The following is a 5,580-nucleotide window of genomic DNA, read 5'->3' as shown; positions in this document are numbered from 1 at the left end:
ATTTTAAATTATAAATGTCGTAATTTAAAAATTAAAAAAAAATTTTTACAACTACATTTCAAATTTATAAATATTTTATAATTAATAATATCAACGTTTTTTTATTTACTAAAAAAAGCTCTATTTAAAAAAAAAAATTAATTTTCACATTTTAAATAAAAAATCCCGTAATTCATAAATTTCAGAAAAACATTAAAATGCATTTTATAATTTTTCTTTTAAACTAAAATTAAATCAAATTCTACATAAAAGAAAATGCTACATAAAAGAAAATGCTACACAAAAGAAAATGCCAACCTGGACTCTCCCGCTCCTGCTCCGTCCATCTCCGTCGAAGTCCGTTCGTCGCTCTCCGTCGCTCGCGCTCTTCCGTCGAAGTCCAGCAAATCCGAAATCGGTGAATGAGGCAGAGCTCGATCGAGGTATGCGGAATGAGGGGGGTCGCTCTCCTTTTATAATAAAAATTAGGGTTTACCTACCTCGATCGAGGTATTCTTTCCATGCGCATACATCCCGGCACATATACCTCGATCGAGGTATTGGCATGCCACGATACCTCGATCGAGGTATTCTTGACATAACCATACATCTCGTTGGCATGCCACAATACCTCGATCGAGGTATTCTTTCCATGCGCATATATCCCGGCACATATACCTCGATCGAGGTATTGCCATGCCACGATACCTCGATCGAGGTATTGTGACATGCCCATACATCTCGGTACATCCACGTCGATGGAGGTTTTGACATGCCACGATACCTCGATCGTGGTGTGTTGGCAGAAACGGGATGCCAAGTCATGTGTCCAGCATACCTTCGAGGTATGTCATCCGCCCTGTTGGCTGCCCTGTCGGATGGCACATACCTCGATCGAGGTATGCTGGACATGCCACGTGACCTCGATCGAGGTTGAGCTGGATTGCCACAATACCTCGAACGAGGTAGATGTGGCATGTATAGCTGGCTTGCCAGCAAACCTCGATCGAGGTACAGGCTCGGTCCGGTAAAAAAGCTACGTACCTCGATCGAGGTATTGGCTAGGCTCGGTTGTGCTCGTGTGTGATTTTCATTGGAGCTTATACCTCGATCGAGGTATAGGAGACCGAAGCAAAACCTTTGTATTTTCACTCAAGCGGGTGTCACACTCACCCGAAAGTGGTCCGGAAGTGGACACCCTTAGCTTGCTACCACCCTACTTATAGTTTTGTTAAAAAGTGTCCCACACACTTTGTTGCCAAGTGGCGCCCTTCTGTATTGGTTCTCTCTCTCTCTCTCACACACACACACACTTTTTTTAAAAAAGAACTCTCTCTCTCTCTCTCTCTCTCTCTCTCTCTTTCTCTCTCTCTCTCTCTCACTCTCTCACTCTCACACACACACACAATTTGCATATCTCTTTGCATTTGCAAGCCATCCATTAATCTTGACAATTGTTTGCATCTCGCAGAACTTAAGGGAGTGCTCACGAGTACTTGTACTCACTTGTTGACCAAGTTCTCCTCGGAGCCATTTACACAAGGCATGGATAAAACTCATCGTAGTGGTCCAAGGAGAAAGACAAAGGGTTCGCTAGTTGAAAATTGAGCACGATGGATCCACCCAAAATAGCCGCCAATTACGGGGAGGTATAAATAAGAAGCCGGAAAAGGGCACGAGTGGCCCACGTGTGCGGACACGTGGGCGGCATGAAGGCCACCAGCGCATGGCTACGTGTCGGGCAAAGCAGGGGTCGACCAAGAGGATCCACGTGTCGGGCATGAAGATTTGATTAAAGTTGATGAAAAATATTAAACGCGAGGTTTTGGGCTAGTTGGATTTCGCCACCTTCTTTTGCTCTGATATTTTTTTGCTTTGTTCTTTGCCTTCTTTCCAATCAAGCTTCGCTATGGCTTCCTGCTCCTCCTTCCTTCCCTCCTTGCTTCTCTTCTTCTTCCTCTTCGCCCACTCCTCATGCCTCTCCATCTCACTCCCTGGCCCCGCCCAACGCCTCATCCGCTCCCTTAACCTCTCTCCCTCCGAGATGCACCCCCCCTCCCACCTTATTGATTACCCGCCCTCCAAGGGACGACTCCGCGAGAAACAGCTCCGCCTCAAAATCTCCCACCCCAACGCCGACGGCGACGTAAGCATTGATGAATTGGGTGGTCATGCAGGCTTCTTTGATCTCAATCGAACTCATTCTGCCCGGTGAGGTCTACATATGCGTAGTAATTTGCATTGTCCGTCGTGTTTGTGGTGGTTGCTCTCATCGCTGCTGCTCAACGTTCTGCTTTACGTCCAGGATGTTCTACTTCTTCTTCGAGTCCAGGCAGAACAAGAGAGAAGACCCTCTTCTGCTGTGGACGACTGGAGGGCCCGGATGTGGCAGCGAGCTGGCCCTGTTTTACGAAAACGGGCCCTTCTACATTTCTAGCAATCTCTCACTCGTCTGGAATGATTGTGGCTGGGATCAAGTGAGTTGTTTCCAGCCTTGCACACTACTGTTTTCTCAGGGATGATATCGGGAGAACTGATCAATAAGTGTGCATGTGTTTACTGAGTTGAATTCCCCGCTGGACCTCTCCACTTTTCAACTCCGCTGACGTTGTTCGCACGCCCAGGTTTCAAACATTATTTTCGTGGATCAGCCCATCGGAACCGGATTTAGCTACAGCACCGACTATCGGGATCTTCGGCACGACGAACTGGGAGTTAGTCAAGATTTGTTTGATTTCCTACAGGTTTTTTCCTTTTCAACTCAGCTCTAAGGGGACGTCTTGAAGTAGTTACAATGGCTGGAAACCGCGCAGATTCAAGTCCTGTCGAAGCAACAAGCACAGACAGTAAGGGTCTGAAAGCTCGTCAGTTTGTTGCTTTGCAGGCATTTTTGGAGGCACACCCCGATTACAGGTCTAATGCCTTCTTTGTAACTGGGGAATCGTACGCTGGACATTATATCCCGGCTTTAGTTACGCGTATTCATGAGGCTAATGTGGGAGGACTAGCTTCGTACATTAACTTGAAGGTGAATTGTCTAGGATGCTCAATTTCGCTTACAAGAGCATTAGTTAAGCTCGATACTGGCTTACGATGGTGATGAACAGGGTTTTGCAATTGGGAATGGCCTCACTCAGCCGGATATTCAGTACAAAGCTTACGCTGACTACGCGTTACAAATGGGCCTTATAGACGAGAGTGCCTATAGCAGAATCAAGAATACGCCGTCTGCGAGACCAGCATTAGCAAGTGTGGTAAGACAAGTTCTCCATAAGTTCCAGGCTGATGGTCTGAAACGTTCTCACAACGTAGCTAAATTGTGTTTCTTTCTCGCCAGAAACGGAAGGCGGTGTGATGTGTGCGGCTGCATATCTAGCGTGCAACAGAATATATGATTCCGTCGTGTCGCTTCTGGGGAACACGAATGTACGTCGACGTTTCGTGGAGACGTTACCAAGCTCACAAGCCCAATGTCAATTATTTACAGTACTATTCTTACTATTCTGTGAATTTGTAAGTTAACGCTGCTTTTCCGTTTGCTATACAGTACTACGATATCCGCAAGGACTGTGTTCGTAGCCTATGCTACGACTTCTCGGACATAATGACCTTTCTGAACGAAATTGACGTGCAAGAGTCTCTTGGGGTGGACGGGTACGAGTGGGTTGCCTGCAGCACATCAGTATATGATGCGTTGATGCTTGACTGGATGCGGAATGCAGAGAAAGGAATACCTGCGCTTCTGCATGCTGGTATTAGAATGCTAGTGTACGCAGGGGAGTACGACCTGGTTTGTAATTGGTTGGGTGAGGAGCTTCCCAAACCGTTAATTAAGCATCTACGCGCTGAATTTCTTCGAAATGTCTGTGGCGTGGACAATCGGTATTCGGGGTCGTTAAATGTTTCTTGGCAGAGTTAGTGCATCTAGGCGCTCAATTTCTTCGAAATGTCTCTGGCGTGAACAATCGGGATTCGGGGGCGTTAAAATGTTTCTTGGCAGAGTTTAGGCAGAAATGATGTATCGATCGAATTGCAGGAAATTTCAGATGGGTATCGGCAATGAATTGGACAGGGCAGGAGGAGTTTTCGAAAACGAATTTTACGACATTCAGTGTAGACGGGGATGTGGCGGGTTCTGCCATAGCTCAAGGGCCGGTCTCCTTTTTAAAGGTAATCAAAGAAGAAGGTAGTCGCAATGAGAGATGCTTTATGAACTGCAGCATTGCCTGAGTACTCTCGTTGAGAGGTGTTATCGGGGTATGGCCGGATGCAGGTTCACGATGCTGGGCACATGGTGCCGATGGATCAGCCGAAGGCTGCGCTAGAGATGATTTGGCGTTGGACAAGGGGAGTTTCTTTAGAATCCGAGGACGACTCTCAACGATGGAGGAGCAGTCGACGAGTGGAAGTGCAAGCCAGTGCAAGGGCAAGCTGGTGAAAAATAGGAAGCGCAAAGCCAGTGGAGTGCGAGCTCGTGAAAGTAAATTGGATAAGGAATTCATCTTTTCTCCCACATCAGCCCTTTAGCTCACAAAGAAAAAGAGTTCCTCCAGCCTCAAAAAATCCCACCAAAATATTACATCATCACGGGCCCAAATCCTCCCACTCATCTATTATCACTACATTTTTCAATGACATAGCTTTGGTCTCCCCTCGCTTCGCCAAGGAGCACTTCAAAAGGAGATCTCATAAGTCGACCACTCTTTGAGAATCTCCTATTGAGGAGGAGCACCGAAAGATTGTACGAAACAACATGTGCTTACACAAGAGACTGCAACTATGAGGTATAGATCCACAACTTTTGCCTCACCTAGCTATGTTCACATATCACAAGCTTTGCAACTATGAGGTATACATCCACAACTTTTGCCTCACCTAATCACAATTCAAGAGCTATGTAAATCATCTTGCTTCCTCGTTGTTAGTGCCACATACCACCATACTTTACCTTAGCCTTGTACATAGCCTATTTATTTGGGTAACATCACATCTAAGGTTCGGCACTTTTGTCTCAGATCTCCTTGTAAAGCTTTGTCCAAGGGAGGTCCAAAGGTGGACACAAATGGAATATGTTGAAAATTGTGAGATTTGTCCAAGGGTGGGGGCAATATTGGTATATGAAGTACCAACAATGCTCAAAATAGAACTTCTACTTATCTAAGTAGAATCACAAATGATGCTTTGGATTCTATTGGTTTTTAAATATGTTCTTGGATTCATTCCCACACTCCATCTCATTAGGACACATAAATATGGAGACAACACAGATTGTTTGACTTTTCATGAAAAACTATCTTTTTGTCTTTTCATGAAACAATAATTGCTTTGAACAAGTGGGTACTTTATATAATTTTTAAATAAAGAATATAACTTGCTTGGTTCTTGAAAAGATTCTCATAAATGTGGAGGAAAATATAAAAATATTTTATATACAAGTTGCTAGAAGAAACAATCATAGTCATGATAATCTTTAAACATAGAAAGCAAGTTGCAAGTTGCACTCTAAATTTAATACAAATGTGTAATCTATGAGATGGACAGTGAATCTTTAATTGGAGAATGAGATATTGGGAAAGTGGAGGTGAATATAAGTCAAAGTGA

The 5,580-nt window shown here is 44.7% G+C and overlaps 1 pseudogene across 1 annotated transcript; it reads left to right on the top strand.

Annotated features, from left to right (window-relative positions):
• The first annotated feature begins 1,888 nt into the window (after positions 1 to 1,888).
• Positions 1,889 to 4,593, top strand: LOC147890630 (serine carboxypeptidase-like; annotated as a pseudogene). The gene is made up of 9 exons (XR_015542717.1): positions 1,889 to 2,190; positions 2,285 to 2,456; positions 2,604 to 2,723; positions 2,864 to 3,007; positions 3,087 to 3,233; positions 3,317 to 3,405; positions 3,527 to 3,785; positions 4,016 to 4,149; positions 4,253 to 4,593. The product of XR_015542717.1 is annotated as a serine carboxypeptidase-like (transcript).
• Positions 4,594 to 5,580: the final 987 nt, after the last annotated feature.

The sequence above is a fragment of the Dipteris shenzhenensis genome, chromosome 19 (genome assembly GCF_047967505.1).
Source record: "Dipteris shenzhenensis isolate YYH24624 ecotype China chromosome 19, Dip_SZ_1.0, whole genome shotgun sequence".
Classification (NCBI taxonomy): Eukaryota; Viridiplantae; Streptophyta; class Polypodiopsida; order Gleicheniales; family Dipteridaceae; genus Dipteris; species Dipteris shenzhenensis.
This window is presented reverse-complemented; position numbering and strand designations above follow the sequence as displayed.